The sequence below is a fragment of the Astyanax mexicanus genome, chromosome 10 (genome assembly GCF_023375975.1).
Source record: "Astyanax mexicanus isolate ESR-SI-001 chromosome 10, AstMex3_surface, whole genome shotgun sequence".
Lineage (NCBI taxonomy): Eukaryota > Metazoa > Chordata > Actinopteri > Characiformes > Acestrorhamphidae > Astyanax > Astyanax mexicanus.
Window position 1 is genome coordinate 618,054 of NC_064417.1, and position 24,657 is coordinate 642,710.

Consider the following 24,657-nt stretch of genomic DNA (forward strand, 5'->3'; position numbering starts at 1 on the left):
GCATATTGTTACTATCATGCTAAATGCTTGTATCTCCAATTTTTTTATAAAATTTAACATTTGGAAATTTATTTCCAAAAAAAATGAAATCTTTATTCCAAGCCAGGTAACACTTTATTTGATTGGTCCGTAATAGATGCTAAACTATATAACTATAAATATATGTTCAATTTAATATATTTTAAATATTATTTAAGCCTAATTTATTTATTTTTATTATTGCTTAGTGTTTATTAAAACAAACAAAAAAAAATCCCACACCTAGCCCTAACCCTAACATCAACCAAAATAAACACTAAAACCTAACCCTGATCTAAACTTTAATCTAAAACTGAAATCTAACTCTAAACCCAGCCTTAGAGTTTGAGTTAGAGTTGGATATAGAGTTAGAATGAGAATTCATTTTCATTTAATAAACCTGCAGTTAAATGTTAGTTAAATATCAGTTATGCATCTATGAGGCGTCTATAATGGAACATCTGAATAAAGAAATAGCCCAAAGACATGCTGCAGAATTTCTGTTGGTTCATTCATCAAGAAATATACACAATATTTAAAGAAATATTAAACACACTTCACGCAAAAAGGAATTTTATGCAACCAATATTTAAAATGCAGTGAATCACTCGAGGCTGTATATTATACTCACGCCGCTTATCGTGGGAAAATCAGGGTGATGCACAGCTTCTCCCAGCATATTGCTTTACAATAAAACAAGCCAACATACAGAACTACCCCACTCCAGCCAAAGCACAGCATGATCCAGACAGTCTTTTGGATATTAAATCAGATATTTATGCCAAAATCTGCTCAATCAGTTGACTGTAAATTATTTTGTTTTGAAATAATAAAAAACAACAGGAAACTACAGGATTCCTCTGGATATTTAGTTTGGGCTGTTCATTTTTAAATAAAGAACAAAACAATAACTAAACATTTATTTAGAAGTTTTATGTTATTAGGCTATGCCATATGGCACACAGTATTGTTGCACAGTAGATTAATATATATGAAAAAAGATAAATCCTCTCGGTCAGTGTCATTTATGTCAATGTGAATACTGAGTAAACCGTAAATTAAATGGAACATTTGGACACATTTCTTCTTTATTTTGGACCAAAGGAACCAGAATACAAGTGTAAACGCATAAACGCATCATAAGAGGTTTTATGAAACATCAGAGTTGTCGTACCTCTCCTACAGACTACATTTCCCAGCATGCACCACACACCTACATCACACCTACTCCAGATCACATGACACAGCACATGATACCTCCAGGAAGCAGATCACCTGAGTACTAGCCACATGGTTTAGCTCTATAAATGTGGCTCATTTGCTCTTAGTCTTTGCTAAATATTGATGGTTTATTCTCATACAACACATTTTCCTATTACCTGTGTTTATCTCTCATTTTGACCTTGTTTTGTATTTATCGACCTTGACTTTGGCTTGCCGTCTGATATTTCCTTGCCATGTTTTGACCTCTGAACTGTTTATCGTTCCTGGTATGTCTTCTCCTTGTTGCTGCTGATGCTATTTATCGGTATTGACCTTTCTCTGTTTTGTCTGATGATCCCATTGTCTTATACTTTATTTAAAAATATATCGTATATTTTGATTTGCATCTGCGCGTGTCTGAGACCTCTATCATGCTTTATCATGACACAAGTTTAGACATTTTGAACCATTTTGGATATTTATCTCCTGAGAAGAGATTTTAATTGGAATCTGTTCAATAATCTGCTCAATATCAGCTTTGCTTTCCTGTCACAGCAAAAAATGACATATCTAAAATACTTTAAAAGCACCAAAGTCCCAAAGAACAGCCAATTTGTCAGTATTATCTGGTGCACACCACTTATCACAGACTACAAGCTGCTGCCTTCCACTTCTTTTATTCCGAGCTGTTCTAGCTGACATAACTGGAAATGTAGTAGAAGAGAAATCGAAGACTAAAAGCGTTTAGCATGACAGCGAACTACATTTCTAGGTCATCTAGCAGTGAAAAAATAATAAAACCTGTCCGTGTCTATCAGGACCGCGGACAGTTACACTGACTTAACACTGCGTTTAGTGTATTGTATAGACAGATATTACAGCGTTTTCTTCAGAGAGAGAGCGCATATCAACAAATCAATGCTCCTAACAGCCGCCTCACTACAGCTGATATATGACTGTGAATAAAACGCCATGTAGCTTAAAAACTCTACACACAATCCTATAGATTATAGGAAAACAATACCAAACCAAAGTAGGTAATCTCATTTAATCCAAAATATTGATCTACGGGAATGAGATTTGCATACGTCCTGATTTGAAGAGGTGAAGAAGTAAATTTACAGCCCCCTAAAACAGGATATACTGTAGGAACAACCTCACAACCTGCCCACTTCCATCTGAACGATTGTCCTAAATGTCATGTAGAAAATTCTATAAGCTGAAGTAGCTATGGGTGTTTCCTGTGATACTGTAAATTAATGATTGCATGAATTTAACTAAATGCACAAAAGCATTGTAGGAACTGTGACATTGCTGTTAAGATGCACAAGTTTGACGAAAGATGACCATTTTGTCCTAAATGCAAAAAAAGAAGAAAAGCCTGCTCATCAGCCTGAACGCACCATCCCCACTGTGAAACATGGTGGTGGTAGCATCATGCTGTGGGGATAAGCTTTTCTTTAGCAGGGACAGATTTAGGAAGCTGTTTAAAGTTGATGGGAAGATGGAGTGGAGATAAATAAAAACAGGACATTCTTGGAAAAAGAAAAGCTGACCTTCCAGCAAGACAATGACCCTAAACATACAGACAGAGCTACAGTGGAATGATTTAATGGTTTAGACCAGAGAATATTCAAGTTCTGACCTAAATCTCATTGATCTTCTGTGGAGAGACATGAAAACTGCTGTTCACAGACCAACACTCTCCATCCAACCTGAATGATCTTCAGCATTTTAGTAAAGAAGAATGGAGCAAAAATCTCTAAAAAGTCTCTGGATCTGGTAGAGACAAAATCCTAAAGACTTGCAGCTGTAACTGCAGAGAAAAGTGACTCTACTAAGTATTAATATACTTTTATTTGATATGAATTTGAAAAGCATGTACAGTACAGGCCAAAAGTTTGGACACACCTTCTCTTTTTCAGTGTGTTTTCTTTATTTTCATGATTATTTACATTATTTACATTATATAAAACTCCACATGTGTTCATTCATAGTTTTGATGCTTCAGTGAGAATCTACAATGTAAATAGTCATGAAAATAAAGAAAACGCACTGAAAAAGAGAAGGTGTGTCCAAACTTTTGGCCTGTAGTGTATGATTTTTCTTTCTCTTCAGAATTACTGTATGTGCTAATTTGTGTAATACTGTGTAATACTGCAACTGTCCAACTGAGCGTTGTTTCTATCTTTAGAAGATCTCAATCTTGTTGAATCCTCGGTGAAGCTGCAGCCATCTGTGACTGGAGGGCCAGTATAGCTGGCCTCGCTCTCTCCGGGTGGGCAGGACGGGCAGGATGGGCAGGACGGGCAGTGCGGGCGTCTGTTAGCCGACATAACAGAATTAGCAGTTAGCGTTTTCCTTCAGGCGTGAGGATGGGTCTGGTGACAGCAGTGTGAGGAGATGCGGTTGGCTGGTTTCACATGTCTTGGAAATCAGAATCTAGCCTTCACCCTTCAGCTCCAGTGGCGTCGTGTGATAGGGTGAGGCCTATCTACAGCGCTTGGCATTTTACAATGACATCTTTCAGAGAGGAACAGGAAATGAGGAAAAAAAAAAATCTAATTTTGTCAAATGTGAAGCAAAGAAAAGTGTCACCTCCCAGCTAATAACGTGTAAAGATGGTGTTTGTATATCTATAAGTCTCTAAAAACATATTCAAAACACATTAATATGCATTTATACACCATTAAACACATGGTTACACATGTAGCTTGATTGGCTTGTGCATTTCAGTGTGTTTTTGCTATCGCAACGACGGGAAAAGTACACCTTGCACGGCTCAAAACATGCAAAAGTCATGTACTAATTCTCCTAATTAATCATGGGTGTGTTTAATCATGTTTTGGGTGTAATGTGAAATAATTAACCAATCAGAGTGTCTCTCTGTTGCTCATCATTCCCTTTAAGAGTAGAACCAGGTGAGCTCTGACTTTGGTGGATTGCTATTGTAACGGTGCAGCTACCTGGACGTGTTCAACAAACTCTTCTCAGCAGAGGAAACTGAGCTGCTGGTTGACGCTGTGAAGGAGCTCCAGCAGCTCATTTACGGGAACAGCAATGTTATTTTATTTACTATTCTGTTTATTGTTGATGGAAAAGTTGGGTTTGTGCTGCTGTGTGTTCATGTGTGTGTAATAAGTGGGGGCGTACGCTCGGCTCGGCACAGCGCCTGTGTTACCGAGATAGCGATGAACGTCAGACTGTTGGCATCTGTCTAGGTTGTATTCAGTCAGTGGAGCTCCTGTGTTTTTTGTTTCCAAGATAGTAATACCACCACACCCATCAGTGTAGATATATTCAGAAGCACTGGTGCTATTTAAACGACAAAGGTGGAAGGAGTGAAAATAGACTGCTGGTGGGGTGTAAAATAGCAATGAGCATAGAACTTAAATAGATACCCAATATAGAAGCTTGTTTTACTAGTCAGGAGATATTTATTTTAACCCCAACTTGCTGAACCTTTTTTTCTTACCTTAAGGAATCCATAGCAGTTTTCCCACCTTTAACAACCACAGCCATTGATCAGCGGTTGAATTCTTTTCATCGCGGCTCTGGCGCACGTTTCCGTATGACCTTATTCAGTTGATCTTCAACTCCTGGTGTGTCTAACAAGCTCCCGAGAGATGGTGGGATCAGAACAGATTAAAGATTCGTGCTCTGCTGTTCGTGGTATTAAATATGTGAGGAAAAGAAATCGGTGTTCCGCACAAACATCTAGGAGAGGAATTTTATTTCAAGCGATGCAGAAAAACAGCATGAAGAAAAAAACGTGGCATTATGAAATGCAAAATGCCTGACAACGGCCTTGAGAAGCCTGGGGAAGGTTTTTTTATTACCTTATTCTTTTTTTTGTTTAACATGCATGCTGCAACCAAACCAGAAAAACAGAAGATTGTTTGTGTGTGTGTTTAAAGTGATGCTCTCTGTATTTGATACACTAATAAATTGTATGCTGTTTAAAACAGGCAGCCAGGATTTTTGTCAATAGTCTTCATGACAATTACACCACTAAATCTTGAGGATTTCTATTCAAGCATTACATAAAAAGCTTTCATGTTTTTGTTTGTAATTGTAATAGAAAATATCAAAAATAAAGTAAATATGCTAATGTCAAAATTTTGGAATAAAATCATGAAATTGTCTCTTTCCTGAAATTGTAAACACTTTAAAATCAATATTTTCCTGAATACAAATCAAACAGTTCAAACAGTCTCCAAACCTTTAGTTTCGTTATGTTTGTCTAGTTTTTTCTTTTAACGTCTTTATTTTGAAACCTGCAGAATTTGCGTTGATTCCTGATTGATTGTTACTGATCTGGTTTTACTGAATTATTAAGTGGAGTAAAGAGAAAACAGAACAGGCAGCTTCTCTAAGCCAAGTGTCCTGTAGGAGATTTCAAACCCTCAAATTAGGGTTGAACATAAATATGCAAATAAGTTATTTTACTGCAGAAAAAATGGGGTTTTGAATCAACTACACCTGTAGCCTGTATACAAGACAACGCACTTCAAGGTTTTAAGGGGTTCATTGATTTGCTGCTGTTTATATACGGGTTCTGTTTTTTTATACTTGTACTGTCCATCCATTCCATCTTAATCACCACCCCCCTCCCCCCATCACTATTGCACTATTGTCTTCTGTCTCACGTCTTCTGTCTATTTGTGTCCCTGTTGTATTGTAAATATAATGTCTCCCATTCTTTTTTTATATTATATATTTTATTGTCTGTACTTGCTGTAATTTTTAGGAAGGAGAGTAACGTAATTTCAATTCTCTTTTTGTCAATTCTGGACTGGGACTAAAAATCGGCCCTGGCATTTTTGGTTTAGACCGGAGAACAACCGACCTGTAATTTATGTATGTGGGGTTACAGAGAAGCATAATGTTTCATCAACATGTTAAATATAAGAAGTTTAGTGTCTATTCTTAACTCCACCATTTTTGTCTGGTCTGTAGTTCAATTGTTTGTTTTTTTATCCTTTTTGTTGAAATCATCTCTAATATGTATTTTCTGAATTTCTCTGATATAACAGTTCAATTCTAATTCTTCAGGTTAAAGGTACTTCCTCCTTTAAACAGATATATATCTATATATCTATAACATGTAACTATGCCTTAAAAGCATTTGACACTGTTTTACTCTTATTCACTTATTCACTTTTATATTTTTTACACTTACATTTAAGTTAAATGATCATTTATCAGTTTTAAAAGCTGTTATTTCACTTGTGTGAGTGCTTTTTTAACACACGTTGATCCACAGCATAGAGGCTACAAACTCAAACTATGCAGCCGTTCAGCACAGCTTTTACGCTAAATATCTGAAATACTATGATGTAGCCTAAAATATACACTTGCTGCTCATCCAACACTTCTCATTCTTGACCGTTTGCTATTTTATCAGCCATCTCCAACCAACAGATCATCTCCAGAGCATCTCCCTCGTCGAGCAGAGCATAAAGCCTCTCTGTTTTCTGTGCTGCTGTTTCTCCTCGGTCTGAAAGTCCAGGGTTTCTCCAGGCTGTCAGTTCAGAGAATTGTGAGCATTGTGAGCATTGTGCTCGCTCACTTGACAGACAGTGAGCCTGCAGTGGGGAACGGTGTGCATTTGAACTGCAAATCACACTTATATTGCTCATCATTCATGTGTCCCTGGCCTGTGGAAATACACACACACTCATACACACACTTACACACACATGCAGATAGATACACACACTCCATCTCAGCTCGACACGTTAACACCAGCCCTACAATTTGAAGCCTTCCCCAGGAGACTCTTCCCTGTCAAAGCTAACCACCGCGTGTCAAAATGCTGCAAGCAGCAATTCAGATGAAACAGCAAGACCTCCACCACGTATTAAGAAACAAATTTTCCTCATCACCTGCATTAACTCTCCACAGGATTGACACGAGGATCAATGGCACTAGAAATCGTCCCTTCATATCCATCGACATAAAAAAAAATCAGCCTTGATCTCTTGAACCCATTCTATCATTTATCTGAGCCTCTGAAATTTATTCTGGCTTCCGCCTCGGCTCACGGAGAGCTATTAAACCCAAAGTGTTAACACTGTGGGAGCTATCTTACAGCCTGCGTAAGGTGTGTTGTGGTGCTCATTGCTATCTTACACCCCGACAACAGTCACAGTATTTGCTAGCCTTGAACCTGCATTGTTTAAATAGGAACAGTTCTATTTAGTGAGTTCTAGTGAGTGTGTTAAGGTACATTTTTTTGTAGTATTGCTACACAGGAGCTCTACTGACTGATTTAAACCATGACAACAGTCAACAGTCAGACATTCATTACTATCTTGGTAACACAGGTGCACCGTGTGTACACCCACACGAGGACATGTAGAAATTATTTTTTTTTATTAGTCCAGTTCACATCCAATAACAAGCACTCAATCCCAATCACACAATGCAAACCAATGCTGAAATTGAATATTTTACCATGTAACTAAACTTTAACTAACGCAACATCCATATACAGTTAAACATGCTCGGAGGAGAATGCTAACTGCTAATTCTGTTGCATCAGCTAATGCAAATTTTTTGCTCTCACTTGGTGGATAACCTCCTTTCTTATCATTTAGATGACTCCCTTTCTTATCTCTTTCTCTTACCCCATCAGCATGATACTCATCATTCAGGTCAACCACGAGTATCATCCTGATAGGGAAGAGATAAAAGAGAGAGAGAAAGAGAGAGAAAATCATCAAATCATCAAATCATCCATCTATAGAAGGCAAAGCGTATTGTGCTCTCTGAGAGCAGCGTTCATGCGTGGCTGTTGCATCGCCAGCAATCGAACTGCCAATCATCTCACGATGATATTTAGTTGTACACTTGGGAGCACAGAACTGATGATGACATCAATCCATCTTTCTGGATCTTCTCTCTCTGTTTTTCTCTGTTTTTCTGTGGGATTGGTTGAGCCAGTGTTTGAAAGCAACATCAAAGCAAACTCAAGGGTTTTGATTGGTCCAGACTAAGGTACTGTAACTATGATCTAAGGAATCGCTGGAGTCCTGAGAAGGCACAGTTGTCCTTGCTGTTTTTCTCTGGGTGGGTACAGTACAGTAGATGGCACTCTTTTCCCTCCTCTCTCCTAGGGTGATGTGGATCAGCACAAGGCTGCGTCTGTGAGCTGATGTATAAGAACCGAGTCGCTGCGCTTTCCTTTAAAATCTGAATCAGCAACAGTTTAACAAAGGTGGTGTCTTGTTGATAATTAAGAGATCACTGGTATGAATCCCGGTCATGCAACTTGCCATCAGCTGCCGGAGCCCTGAAAGAGCACAGTTGTTCTTGCTCTCTCTGGGTGGGTACAGTAGATGGCGCTCTCTCTTTCCCCTCATCACGCCATAAGGGTGATGTTGATCAGCACAAGGCTGTGTCTGTGAGCTGATGTATCAGAACCGAGTCGCTGTTCTTTCCTCAGAGCGTTAGCGCTGCTGTGATTCTACTCGGTAAAAGAGATTCAAAAAGAGGCGGAGTCTGACTTCACATGTATCGGAGGAGGTGTGTGCTAGTCTTCTTAACCCTCCTGGTGTTGGGGAATCACTAGTGATTAGGGGGAATATATACAGCTGAGTAGCAGCAGCTGAATGGCTAGCTAAAATTGTGTAGAAAAATTGGAAAAATAATGTTTCTGGTTTCTTTTCCAGGTGATTAATCTGCTTTTCATGTATATTTTAAGGTTAAGGATTTGCTCTATCATTAGGAGATTGAGTGAGTGTGAATCCCGACAATGACCCAGCGTCCATTTTGCCATTATCGAGAGTCCAAGAGTTTATTCCAAGGTTTTTTTATTTTTTTTTTTGTGGAACATATGCGATTGAGCTGCTGCTGTCTGTTAGCTCTCGCAACAGCACTGCCTCGCTAGCGTCCCCTCCAAGCTGTTCGGTGCCTGGCCTCGTGTACCTCAGAGGAAGCACGTGTCAGCCCTCACTTACCCAAGTTGCTAGCATCTTGTTACAGAGGGAGACCTAGCTAGTGGGATTTGGCACGACTACATAGGAGGAAAAAGAAGCAGAAGAAAAAACATACCACAGGGCTCTGCTGCTGCCGACTGAAGAGGGGCAGAAGGTGGACGGATCAACAGATGGTCTCCTTCAGTTCTCCCGGAGGAAGCCAGGACGGCCAGAAGCTGCTCCGGAACAGGACAGTCGGGGGAGAAAATCTCGCTTCGGTACTCGAGAGAGAGCAGCGGTATTCAAAAAATCTGTCTGACGGTTACGTGGGGCCGTGCGACGCGGACGCTAACTCACGTGCACGTGCACCCTGCTATGTTTCTGCAGGAATAAACCTCCACACGGCAATTCTCTCAGTGACACACAAGCAGAGTGTGCACTTATTCCATGATTCAATCATACTTATAGCTAGATGACGGAGCCTACGCCAAAGACTTCACTTCAAATCAAAGATCAAAGACTTTTACTTCAAATCAAAAGACTTTACTTCACGATCAAAGACTTTACTTTAAAGACTTTACTCCAAATCAAAGGCTCTTACTTCAAATGAAAGATTTTTACTTCAAATCTAAGACTTTTACTTCACAATCAAATACTTTACTTCACTTCAAATAAAAAAGGGTTTACTTTAAATGAAAGACTTTTACTTTAAATTAAAAACTTACACTTCAAACCAAAGAGTTTACTTCAAATTAAAGACGTTTACCTCCAAGAACAAGCCAGTTGGGGGAGATAATCTCACTTTGTTACCCGAGAGTGAATCGGATATTCGAAAAATCTATCTGCTGGATACGTGGGAGCGTGAACGTGCATCCTGCTATCTTTCTGCAGGAATAAACTTTCACACGACGATTCTCTCAGAGACACACAGACAGATTGTACATTTATTCCGTGATTCCGTCACACTCACAGCGAGTGCACGGCTTGGCTTATGGCCGAGTGTCGTTCAGGCGATGGCTGCACGGAGAAGAGCGGAGGGATTTATCTGTGCTGAATTCTGCAGGGCTTCAGAAAAGCTCATACATCTTCATAACATGCTGAACGCTTCCATACACACTCATCACGCTTCTTCTACACAAACCCCTCACTTCTCAGAGACATTATCTGCTGCTGTAAACAGATTTAAAAAGAACAATCCTTAAAACAATGAGTGGAAACCTACAGGCGCACACTCACACTCACTTTCAGATTTATTTCTCTGTATTGGCATTTAATCGACCAGTGAAGCGCTGTTCATAAATTTCACTATGCCTACATGCATCACTGATCCCAGCCTTAAGCACCGTCCAGTGAATTCAAATATTGTTAAAAACAGAGATTTTGCTTTGGTTTTTGGTCTCCCATCAAAACACAAGCAAGTCTGGACAAAATTCGACTAATAAAAAGCGAGTTTTAAGTGGAAATTGTATCTGAGTATCTGCAGACTAGTAGAAGCCACCCAACTTCTGATCTGCTTCTTTGATCTGCAATCATCAGGCTTGATTTAGGGCGTGTCAGTTTTTTTAGTTTCTTTTTCCTAAAAATAAAGATTCAGTACAGTACAATCAGCTCTGTTTATTGTATTGTATTGTATTGCTGGTCTTTTGTACAGTATCATACACTCTAAAAAAACAGAGGTACTGTATAAGTACTTTTTGTACTCAAATGTACTCTTTTCATAATTGTATCCTCAAAAGGATATTTACAGGGTCAGATGTGTCTTTTCCAGCAGCAGAAAGTACAGATTTGTACCATTTAATCAGCCAATCAGTCATTCAGTATTCTGCATTACTGCACTAATAAACGATATACATTTTAATTATATGTTTTTCATTTGAAAGCCAAACAATGTTTGATCATCAACATTTTGACGCATTTATTATTATATAATCTATACTGCCATAGAAACATGGATATAAAAAAGGAATTTCACTACAAAAAAGTACTTTTTTTGTACCTCAATATAAGGTACAGCCCCAGAGACGAGCTTCATACTCTTTTTTAGTACAAATCTGTACTTACTGTAATTTTTCTTAGTGTGTAAATGGTCAGTAATAAAGCCATTCTTGTAAGTAGAAAAGTACTGTATGTGATCAATGGTGTTTATCTAGTAACTCTGTACAGTATATACAGTATATAAAGTGTATAAAGTGGTTAATAGCTTGTATTTATGGCCCTCAGGATTGTTTCTGTGTTCTCTTGTGGACACAGAGATGTTCAGAAGCTCTTCAGGAGACGGAGACAAAAAACTACGCTGTCAAAAACACCCAGATCCGTGAGGACGGGGCTTTTCGTAATGAAAAGAAAATCTTTTCAGTTCTGCGTCTGAAAGCAGTACTTTGTGTAGAACCACATTTTTTTCTTGTGACTAACAAAGCCTCCTCACGACGTCAGACTTTTAACAATCTCTCTGTCATTTTGTTCCACAAAGAGTCTCCTAACTGATATTTTCACCACAAAGACTCCAAAACCAGGCTCTGCACAAGCAGGAAGTTCACAACACTTCAAAAAGCCAGATTTACATAAACTACTGAAGACAAACAAAGAGAAACCGCCCGGAGAACACGTGTAAAAATAACCTCCGTATAGCTGCTGGATGTGTTTTAATTGCATAGGTGGCAGTGAGACAGCAATTAAGACAGTGGTGCGACGGCTCGCGTGTGCACGGCTAGTACAGAGCGCTGAGCTTCATTTATTTTATTTTTTCATTTTTATTAAGTTTTATAGCTGCAGTAAGTATTATATACTAGTATATACTTGATCAGGCAGTATACTGTTTAATATTCAGCCAGTCTGTGCATCTATCTGTATCTCTATCTGCAGCTACAATACATATTAATAACAATAACACACACTCCAACACATTATGACATTATGTTTGTATAATGTAAACCCCTTAAAATGTTTCCCAGTTATTTACTGACTTATTTTGAGACTAAACACCAGACAAAATGCATCAAACCTACCACAAGCAGAAACTTCCTAAATTTTACCCAATTATACACTGTAAAAATAACTAGATCTTGTAACGATGACTGAGGAGCTCAATCTCAACACTCTGTCCTGTTACCTAAATTAATTCTTACATTTTTTATTGGTTTATTTTTAAAATACACATTTTGGAAAAATAACTAGAATGTGCTCAGTGTCCTCATGCTATTAGCATAGCCGCCATTTAGCTATTTTCCATGTTTTTGCTAGTTCTGTGCTAAAAACTCATTCCTGTTACTCAAAACATAAAAAGTAACAGGAGTGAGTGCCAGTAACAGGAGTGAGTGCCAGTAACAGGAGTGAGTGCCAGTAACAGGAGTGAGTGCCAGTAACAGGAGTGCTTTATTTGTCAAAAATATAAATTATTTGAACATGCATTCGACCATTTTTTTTAAATAAAGACTTTCTTGAGAGAAAATTAAAGGATTCAGTGGGCTTGCTTTTAAACAAGCTTTTTAAATCTCACGAGTTTCGTAGAAAAATACGTAATGCTGCCTGAGATGCCAGTACATGTTTTGAATAATTAAATATATTTTGTTATTTGATTCAGAGTTAAAAAAAAACATAAAAAATAAGTTTAAATTGGAAGAGTTATAACAACAGATGGCTCCCATTCGGTGGAATAGTCCAACTATTATTATTATTGCATACTCTAGTTGTACTAATGGTAAAAAAAAGTGTTTGGAGCATCACTGCTTTAACACTACTGGAGTCGACTGTGCAATCTGCTGTAATGTGTTACACTGCAAGGGCCACACACACACACCAAACACACACACATACACACACACACACACACACACTTACAGAGACAGTATGAAATCCATCTTAAAGTATTACTCATGCTGTACGACAACACATAGCCCCTGAGTGGGAGTACTCATCTTCTCCTCTCTGAGATTATATACCCGTATGAACCAGGAGCACGAGAAACATATCTGACCATGCAGATAAACATTTATATATATATAAATATACTAAATACACACTACTGAAACTATCGTACACCCCACGCAAGGTGCGTTACAATGCTCATTGCTATCTTACACCCCATTAACAGTCTATTTTCACAGCATGCCTCTGCGCCGTTAAAATAGCATCAGAGCTTCTGAATATATCTACACTGATGGGTGTGGTGTTCTGGAAATGAGGTGTGTTCAGGTACATTTCTGGAGTTTTGCTTGTTTATCTTGCTAACAGAAAACACAGGAGCTCCACTGACTGAATACAACCTAGACAACAGTCTAGACAGCCTTATAAACATTTCCTAACCCTAATTAAAAAACGCTTTTTTCGCCTCTGCAGCGCCCTCTCAGGTTCAACTGTGCTATAGGTCAGGATGACGTTTCCGTGTACTTTGGTACAGGGATACTCACAATGTCCGAAGTACTCAATCAATAATACCACCCCCCTGCTGAAGTCCAACCATCTGTGTCTCACTGCTATCAGCTCTCGCTTCTGCCCCGCCCCTAAACCCATAAATCACCCAGTGCCCCTCCCAAACTACAGCTCCTATTTTTGAGCCTTTTTCAAATTGCAGCTGAGGGTGGAGTCATATAATTTGAAAATAGCAATTTCCAGACATGGATAAGTTTAGGAAAAATTAAAATACCCAGAACGTTTTGGTAAAGTCATAGAAATGTGCATTCTACAAATGACAAAAGTTATTTTAAGCTAACAAATACATCAGCTTAGGATCTGACACACATTTTATTATTATTAAAGATGATGTCATCATTGCTTAAAGAGATGTTTGTTTTTTTTACTCATTATAGTTTCAGCTGATTTTTGGTTTTATTGTCTATGTCTGCACAAAAGATCGTATGATCATGAAAATGTGCTTCAGAGACATGCAAATAATAATATATACTGGCGGAAAACAGCATTATTCTTTTATTTTTCATTACTAGAATATAATAATTCAGATCTGAAGGGGATATATTGGATAGATTGGAATGGCTGAGTAATAAAGCTGAAGAGGAGTATCATAGAGCTTAATCAGGATCCTGAATAGGGGCTTAAAAGAGAGTGAGACCAGTAAAAGAAGAAGAAGAGAAGGAAGAAGAGGAGGAAGAAGAGGAGGAAGAGGAGGCTGTGGATCTTTTGTGGATGATGATGCAATGAAGGAGCTGGACTGAGCCATAGCCACCCCAACCCCTCCCTCCTCCTCCTCCTCCTCCTCCTCCTCCTCCTCCAAACTCTCATTTCTTCTCTCTCTTTTCTTCTCTTTCTCTTCTCCTCTGCTCTCTCTCTCTCTCTCTCTTACTCTTTCTGACAGTTAACAAGGGTGTCTGTGTGTCCCAACTATCCTACCCCCCCCCTCCATAAAGCCCCAGCAGCCAGAGGAGAAAAACAGCCTCACAATCAGAGCCTTCACCCTCCCACAACCGCCCCATACCCCCCCTCACCACCCTCCTCCCTTCCACTGCAAGAAAAGAGCCTCCAATACCCCCCCCTCATACACACACACACACACACACACACACACACACACACACACACACACACACTCCTACCAGCCTCCAGCCTCCTGAGTCCTGCTCTCTGAATGGAAGGATCTGGGTGTGGATGTGGATGGAGAAGGCCAAAAAACCTCCACATAAAGAACTCTCAGTGTATCAGACTCCTCCCTCCCTCACCACGGACACTCAACAACCCCCCAAAAGAGATCACACCCCCTGAGGAAGCTATTCATGATTCTCACACACTGTCCATGCCCAACCCCTTTCCCCTTAACCTCAACCAGTAAACTTCCTGATCTCTGCATTCCCAAAAATACGAGTCCTGAAGAGAAAAGAGAGGGAGGAGAGGCGTTCCAGTGAAAGGAGGGAACTTCCATTCTCATCAGTACAGTTACTCACTAGAGCAGTGCTGGATTAATACTGTTTAACCCTTTAGAGCAGAGGCTCTTAAACTGTGGTAAAGGATAAATCACATACCTGTTACATTAATGGATTTTAAAATAAGGTACATTTTTAAGGTAAATAACCACCTGTGAACCACTTGCAAACTACAACTACAATGCAGTTCCTGCAGAACCTGCGAGTGTGATTGCAGTGTTGTTTCATGGCTGGTTGCTATGATGTTGCCAAGCAGTTGCCAAGGTGTTGCTAAGCAGTTTTTAGGTGGTTGCTAAGGTGTTGCTCTGGACATGCGGGGTGTCCAAACTTTCAACCAGTAGCTGCTTTATCCAATAGCTTCTCCATACACTCACAGTACTGCAGAGCAGGGGACCAGCGGCTCTGTGCTCTGTGTGTGAGATGGCATGTTGGGAAATTTGTAAAAAAAAAATTATAAACCATCCAAATTTGGTCTTCGCATCTCAAAAATTGTGACCTACATAGACGTGCAAAATTCTCACCATTCCGAAAGCTGTATACAAGCCTACACTTCCCGATAAGGACTAACATTTAAGCGGCGGAACAGAGTTTATATCTCGAACATTGCAGCCCAAGTTAAGGAGATTTTAAAAAAAAAAACGGGTGGAATACTAATAGTAAAAAGACATGAATAAATTAAGTCTTTATTTTTTTGGCAGGAATTCCCTTTCTCCATGCATCAATCCATCTCTCTGATTGGTTGTTTCAGGGTTGTCCAGCTGTCGGCAGGTACCTTGTTATAGCTGATGATTTGTTTTCCATGAATGTGCACAAGAAATTGGAGAATTTGCAAGAAATTTGAGAATACTCCGGTTAAGAGTATGTTATACCATATATATATGGATATATAGATATACCATATATATATAGATATACCATATATATATAGATATACCATGACTGTGCTAAAATCTGATTTCAAGGAAAGATCTTAGATCTCCAGTCTAAGAAATCGAACTGCAACTCTGAATAATCAGATAACCTCAATTATCTGCATGTAAAAGCATGAAAAAATACGCAGTTACACACTGTATTCTGCCTGTAGGCTTCAGCTGTTCAGATCTGCATTAAACACTGCATTGAATCTACAACAGCGTAAAATAGGAACACACATGCGATAGAAGCCTATAGTACTGTATGGTATGTGTTGGCTGGCATGAGATAACACATTATATGACTTCAGATCACACGTGTGTAATCTCCTGCCAGGAGGCACATCTTAATTGGTTTTGAACGAGGTCCAGCAGCAGCAGAGCCTTTGGAGACGCTCTTTAACTGTAAACTCGTGAAGCTGAGCTGCTCAGCTCCAGTTCGGGAAGTTGGCCTGAGATCAGAATTCGGGCGATATTGTTCAGCAGACTGCGGCGATCTACAGTGAGCGCCTGGAACAGAGCGCTCTGAATATCCACGCCAACCTACTTAACAACACGGACACAGGGCACCCGGCAAACTGCCGTCACGGAGCGGCGAGCGAGCTTATCATCGATAGAAGGAGATGAACACTGATAAAAACAGATTTCTTCCCAGGGAAGCGTGTGGCGAGCAGCGGAATGATATCAGGGAGGGTGGTGGTGGGGTATGAGGCGGCGGTGGAGAAGGAGGAGGAGGGTGAACACAGCTGCTGGTTCTTCCCGCCCGTGACATTAGCTCTTAATCTGATTACATGACCTGGTCTCTTTGGGCGGGCTGAGACTTCGCCTGCCTCTGAAACCGCTGGAGCCAGCGACAAAAGAGCAGTGTGCACGGAATTCCCTCCACCCACCACCACCACCACCCTCGCATTTCTAATGGAATACATCCCAATCAATCACACACAATGGTAAGTGGTTTGGTGATGGTGGGGGTGGTGGCGGTTGGGGGGTTATACTGTGCTTAGGAGACTCAGGCCAGCTTTCAATGACAATGAAAGGCTTTTACTCTGAGTAGAGGTTTCGCCGCACATCGAACCGAGGGCCCGCCTCGCCTGCCTCGAGTGGCACGGCAAAAAAAAAAAAAAAAAATCCTGAACGCTGCACAGATCAGAGCCAGGGGCTTATCAAAGCAAATCATGAGAGAGGAACAGGCGAGCGAGGTCGTAATTTAGAGCATCTTCAAAGTGCGCCTCGTCCCTGATCTCAGGTGGCAGCCGCAATCTCGCGCTTAGTAATGAGCAGCTTCTGGAGCTTCAGTATCTTAACCTTGTTGAAGTTGATGCAGATTCAGGGTGCAGTGCTCTGGAACGTATGCTCTGAAATGTACTGTATGCATGCTTGCTGCTTCTCAAGCACTCAGAGCTGGTGGGCTGAGGGGAGAAGCCTGATAAGAAGCCTGAGAAGAAGCCTGATAAGAAGCCTGATAAGAAGCCTGAGAAGAAGGCAGGAAAACTGAAGCTCAACAGAGGATGGATGCGATGATGCAACAGGACAACGATCCAAAACATAGAAGCATGTAAACCTTTTACAGCATTGCCTCAATGATGTTTCACAAGGATGGAGGTGGATGTGCTTGACTGGCTTTCTCCCACACTCTTTACCGTTAATTTTACTACCCTCTGTCTCAAACTTTCCCACATTTCTTAGTAGATACACTGCATTTAAATTAAGCAATAACCAATAGTTTGCAGATGTGGTGAGCTGATGTATCAGAACCGAGTCGCTGCGCTTTCCTTCGAGTGTTAGCGCTGTGATGCTGCTCGGTAATGCTACAGCATCAGCAGCAGCTCAAAAAGAGGTGGAGTCTGACTTCACATGTATCGGAGGAGGCGTGTGCTGGTCTTCTTAACCGTCCTAGTGTGTTGGGGCATCACTAGTGATAGAGGGAGTCCTAATGAGTGGGTTGGGTAATTGGCTGAGCAAAATTGGGGAGAAAATGTGGAAAAATTAGAAATTAAATTATTTAAAAAAAATATTTGAATACCAACCTCTGATTTTCAAGTGTGTTCAGACTGAGATGCATCTGTACAAATCTGATTTTAAGCACTTCCTGCTTGCAAGTGTTGTTTTGTTTTTTCTACTTTCTCCCCACCGCCTCCAGTTTGGTCCTGCTAGCTGTCCAGGATCTGTGAGGGTCCTGATGCTGCATACCTGGGCCGACGACGGGGCCTACTCCATAGACTAACTTTACATAAATTGTTATCTAATACTTTGTTAATACTATTGAAATTAAAGCTGTTATTATTGCACGCTTGCCTTTTGAATCTAGAGCACTCTTCAATGTCTGCACTTTTGAGCTTCTCCAGCAACCTCGGACTCAACTCTGGGCAGCTGACAGGTACAGGAGGTGCGTTAGAGGTGTGAAAACACCAGACCAGGCTGGACTGAGGCCGTCAGTTCCCCGAAGAACCACCCAGAGACACTTTTTTGAAACCCTAAAAGTGGTGGAGTGGTGGATGGGTTGCTAGAGTGCACTGCACTTCCCGGAGAGCACACAGACACAGCCGCTGGATTGTTGCAGGAGTAGATCTGGCAACTCGGCGGCGCTCCTCCGGAGTAGATTAGAGGGAAAGTCGCCGGCTGCCTCCCAGCGCGGCGGCGTGTGTTTCTGAACGTGCACTGGAGGAGTATGGATATTAATCACGGGGAGGAGAGCGAGCTCGGGAAGCCAGGAGGAGATGGATGGGGTGTGAGTGCAGTGATGTCACCCTGACGAATGGCTCGGCGATGTTGGTGGAGACTCGCACATCGCCTCTCATTTCAATTAGTTCTCAAGCACTACTACTGACTCTCACCTCCGGCACGGTTTAGAAAACATGTACACACACACTTACACACACTTACACACACTCACAAACACTCACAAACTCTTACAAACACTCTCACACAGATGCTTTCTCATTCCTTTCTGCTACCAGTCCTTCATTTTAACCCTTAGAACAGACCTACAGACGTATTTTACATCCAAAATCTCACCTTCTGTTCTCAGCTTAATTACTCAGGAATCCCTTCACACATAAACATAATCCATATATGGTTAGAAAGGGCGGAGCTTACTCTTTCTAAAAAAAAGATCACATCCCAGTGCAGTAAAGCTAAATCTACAAGAAACCCATTGAGAAAAAAACACCTAAAAAAGTGAAAAATCTCCTTCCCCAACCAATATTATTTACCTTTAGTGCTTCAAACATATTTATATGATGTTTCAAACCAAATAATATCAGTAAATAAAGACTCAAAAGTGTCCACAGAAAAAGAGTGAAACTACCTGCTTTACTCAAACTAAAGCTAGGTATGGTGTGCGCACTACTTTATATAGTTATTATATATTTTACTTGCACATTTTAACTTTTAAGTAGTTATTTTGCACTAAACTAAATTTTTATTTATTTAGACTAAAACGTTTACATTTTTGTACGTAGTTTTCTTTGTTTGTCCTGATCCTCACAATACTGAAAGGCATAGGCTGCTCTGAGTGTCAGGTTTTTAGTATCTACATGTATCCTAGAGGTGTGATTATTGATTATCACGAAAAATAAATCCGCCTGATGCTGTTTCTCCATGTATTTTATCAAAGTAATAATTAATAATCCATGTAATGAACTCAAATCATCAATATTCTTATGCTTTCTTATAACTCATAAACACTTTGGTTTAACCATTTTTGAAAATATATCTTAGATGTAAATATATTTAAAGTCTATACATTCACAAATAAGTAAAAACAACAGCGCTTGGTAAAATTTAGAGTAAAACATGATCAGTTCCAGGAAAATATAACAATTCTGCTTCCTTTTACATTTTAAATGATGATATGTTTGAGCAGCCGTATGTCTTCTGGAGTAAAAGAGATCAGGGCATGAGTCTGTCTGATATAATTACTGTGTTATAAGACCTGAAAAAGAGGAACTGAAAATAAAAACGGAGACAAAAAACACAATAAAACAGCCTAGAGTTCAAAGGGTTAATGACCAGACCAGGCATGCCTCCATCAAACCCACTGACAGCGACGGTTGTGCTACCTAACCGTGAGCACTGAACCGTGAGCATCACCCTCAAATTAATCACCGGTTATTAATGATACAGCAGTTTGCGGCCTTCTCTCCACCATCTCATCCCATTATACGATACACATCAGCTCCCACACAAGGACTGTCACTTAGTGCTCCACACTCGTACCATTAACTTCAGTCTCAAACGCCTTCCTGTCATTAGGGTGCGTCTCATCTCCATTTGTCTCACGCCATACTGTAAGACGAGTGCACCATCACAATATTACTATAGAAAAGATCAAAAACACTCATTAATAGTTGAATTATCTCTGATTTAAAGAACTGTTCTATCTCAGGAGGACCAGAAATTTCACCATTATGATTTAAGATATATAATCATACAGTTAATTTATGCTAAATTAAGGTTTTTCTTGGTGTCTTTGTTTCTACTAAATTAAACTTATCACGATAAAGAGCTAACAATATATTGTGATATAAGATCAGGGTTTTAAACACAACAGAAAATAAGTCTGTAAATCTGTAAATGGGGACCCACAAGCAGTTTTGTGGGATGTACTGATAGTTTAATGTATCATAATTCACCGAAAATGAAGTTTTTGTACATTTTTACATTGGGTTTAATGTAAATTAAAAATCAATACTGAGTTTTTTGAAAATCTTTTCAATATTGCTAAATATGATATTGCAAATCCTCAAATGTATTAATAGTTTCTTAGTACTTCATTTATTAACTAAACAATGCTAAACAATACAGCTAACTAATACAGCTAACATTTTATTTAAAGTGAAAATCCATAAGTTTTGGCGACTTGGGGATTTAGAGACCTCTCTGGTGAGAATGTAAAATTACACCAATCAAAAGTGAAAGAGTGATTTTAATGCAGGGTAGTGTAAATAGTGTGAATAGTATTTTTGAATATATTGTTTTGTTTATTTATGAACCGTACCAGGACACTGATATGATTCATTTGACTCTTTTTCCCTTCATCAAAGCAGTGGTTTCAACCTCCGGGATTTTTAATTCTTTATATATACAAATATTTTGTCAAACATAATTTAAGGGGCAACTGAAATTATTTATATACAGTAAAGTAATTTATTAATTGAGCTCAAGTTGAGCTCATTGATTGGTCTGGCATTGCACAGTCACACAACCAGCAAATCTATCTATCTATCTATATATATATCCTTCTAAATCATTGGTTAAAATCAAACTAGGGAAGATTTTAAGGTCTGTCAATCAATGTGATTGGCCACATTGATTCACAGGAACATTTATGACAAAGTTGTGTAGCATTATGTGGTGTTTGAAGGTGTTTATGGTGGCTTAAAAGATGCAACCATTTAGGAACCACCGATGTAAATGTAAAGTGATGTAAATAATACTAAATCTATGTTAAATAAAGTGCCACAAGTTAAGATTTTGATAATATTTACCATGTTTTAGCCGTGATAAAAAAGCACACTGATTTTTGAGTGCGTTGTGCAGCAGAGCTCAGCAGCAGTGTGTTCAGCCGGACGTTTGGGGAAAGACCATAAGTCCGGCCTTCGTCCAAAAAGCACAAAGCGAGAGCATGCATTAATGAGAAGCCGCGTCGCTATAATGAAGCGCGTCACTGTGAGCCGCTGATAGCACTGCAAACACAGATTCAAAGCACTTGTCTTAGCGGCCTGACCCGGCGGATTCGGGGTGGATCTGAGCCGTACGTGTGATTTTCTCAGAGCTCTACATGAAAGTGGCGTCATGCTAAACCCGGCGGAGCGGCTGGAGAGGCTCGGCTCGAGACGCTGAGCTGGGGATTTCAGCTCCACCTCCCAGGCCCTGAACTCGAGCTCAACACGGAGCTCAGGGCCGGCCCGCCTCGCTTTAATCCGGCTAAATAAGGCGGATGAGTTTAAGGATGTCCGGAGGGAGGAGCAGCGTGGCATTGTGATGCTACATTAACTGCGGCGGCTGCGGGTTTACAAATAAACCCACAATGCACTTCAGGGTCTCGGCTGCTTTATATTTTTTTATATTTGATCTCAGATGCTTTTTTTATTGTGTCCTTGTTCATTTTGATACTGAGCGCAAAAAATCTGATTTGACCCAAATTACAGTAGTGATAGAAACGTCAAATTTAGGTCATTTTTATAAGAAATCAGAATCAAAGTTGAATAGAGAGTCACTTAACCCTTAGAACCACATTAATGCAAATTGCATCAGAAATCATGCATTGCTTATATACTGTAACTTATTTACTCAGGAAAGCTTTTGTTTCTACAAATATCACTGACCTCGCACTGAACTCAAAGTGTTTTTGAGAAATCTGTTGTGAAATACACCTAAAGAATAGGCTTATCTTCATATTTCCATTATTATTCATATATATATATTTATTCTTTCATTATAAGCAGCTGATAAGCAGTAAATATGCAGTGTACTAAATTGTGCACTTTCATTAGTTAGGAATATCGGCCATATTGGCCCTGAACAAATTCAAACTCAAGCTCTCAACAATCTGCATCCTAGAGTTGGGAATAATATCAAGAAATATAAATTCGCCTGGTGCTGCTCATGTATTCTATTACATTAATAATAAACCATTTAATCATCAAAATCATTGAAATCCTTATATATTTAACTAATATAAACCCTAATCTAACTATTACTGAAAAGAAAACTCTTGTGTGAATTGATTTTAAGTCTGTACTTTCAATAATAATAATAATAAAAAAAACAGGCACTGGGTAAATCAGAACATTTTTGATCAGAATAAGATCAATTCCATGAAGATTTACATGAAATTCTGGAAGAATTTTAATCTGATATGATAAAGGTATTTTTTGAGCATTTCAATGTCTTCTGGTATAAAGACAAATAAAAGCATGTGTCTATTACATGTCTCCTGACATAACTGTGTTATAACAAGTGAAAGGAGAAGGAGAACACATCTAAATAGGCTGGGGTTTAAAGATTTAACTTTTTAGCTTAGTCAAACTGAATTGTTTGTCTGTAGATTATTTTTCTTCACAGATTTACTGATTCAATGATTCACTGTCCAATCAAAGTAAAATATACACTTAAAAAAAATACAAGTCGACTTCTTTCTGTTGTGTTCTGCAACAGCTTGAGATCAAAGATAAATCTTCCCAATGGTGTCCAATAAAGCTGTGTATGAGACGCATGAAAGATGACACGAAGACGAGCTTCACTGCTGTCTAATGGAAGAGCCCAGATGTCAAACTATAAGAACTGAGAAAGTCTTTGGAATAAGAATAAGAAGAGAACGGACTCGTCTTGCTCTGATAAACGGAAAGATTGCGAGCTATGGCATCACGCCTCCACTGCAAGACCTTTCCACAGTCTCCCACAAGAGCGGATGCAGCGGTGCGAACTTAAAAAAAAAAAAAAATAAGGAAATAAAAAATCAGCATCAGGTGAAGCTTGATTGCTCTGAAGCCTGATTGGCATTATAGTTCCATTTCCATTGAGAATCACGGCTGCTGAAGAGCTGCTGAGGTGATTTCCACCTCAGTTTGACTCTCCTGTTCCCTTTTAATCTGCCGGCTCTTTCTTTTCTCCCGCAGAAGAAAAGAAAAGGTTAGATCTCTCTTTCTGTTTCATCTTCTGCTGCCTGAGATCCCGCAGGAGCGCTCGGCTCTCGGCTGCTTCTGCCTGCCGTCGGGAGGCTGAGCCGCGGATGCTGTTTGTTTGCCTTTCTTTCCTCCGTCTCCATTTCACTGAAATCTGCCTGACAGCTCGGCAGCGCCACCGCGGCCTGCAGGACTCGCCGTCAGACAGGATGTCACCGTGGCTTTTGTTCACGCCTCCCCCGTCGTCCTGCCGGCAGAGCTGCGCACCTGAAAGACCTGGATTATTCTCTCTGAACAAAAGCCACTTTACGCCGGCCAGGTCAACACAACACAACCACTGCTGCTCTCCACACTTCACCTGTCACCGCCTTCATCACGGACTGCTTCAACACTATCAACATATATCCAAATATCATAAACTCTTAAATATCCTAATGAGAATGTAAATGATCTGATAAAAATGACTCTGTCCAACTAGTTTTTAATATACAATTTAAAGAGGCTTGAAAATCTATTCATTCCCCCTTGAAATTGTTTAAATTCAGTACCAAATCTAAATGTATTTTAAGTTTAAGTCATTTTTACAGAGGACCACATGAGCATAATGTCTGTCCTTAAAGGGCAGGATGTATATTATGTATATATATATATATGCTATAACTGTAACGAAATGTATCAAAATGTAATATAAAATGAATGTAACTACTCCTTAATGTTAAATAACTCTGGATGTATAACTTATTTGATTAAAACATTACAGTTGCATGGAAAAATATGTTTGCCTGTTGCTCTGTTATTACAGTACATTACATTTTAATTTGTCATGTTATAAAATTCACAAACTCCATCAATCATCACTAGTGTGGTGCAGTGGATAAGACCATAAAACCACCGCCAGCCAATGAGCTACCATGTGGGAGATCATGTGGGTTATTTCCTGTTCTGGGTGACTGAATGCTGTGCTACACCAATAAGAGTCCTTGGGCAAGACTCCTAACTCTACATTGGCCCAATTCTGTAACAGGAACAACCTTATAAGTCAGCTAAATGCCTTTTAATAAAAACGTCTGAAAGGTCTGAGTGGAGCAGGAAAGTAATTACAGGT

General features: G+C 39.6%; 1 protein-coding gene and 1 long non-coding RNA gene across 3 annotated transcripts in view; both read right to left on the bottom strand.

Moving 5' to 3' along the window:
- LOC125804795 (uncharacterized) overlaps positions 1-24,657 on the bottom strand; it is a 376,893-nt gene that overhangs the window by 150,243 nt on the left and 201,993 nt on the right. The window lies entirely within an intron of this gene.
- Positions 1-24,657, bottom strand: part of nlgn3a (neuroligin 3a) — a 211,982-nt gene that overhangs the window by 64,575 nt on the left and 122,750 nt on the right. The gene's annotated exons all lie outside the window — the stretch shown is intronic.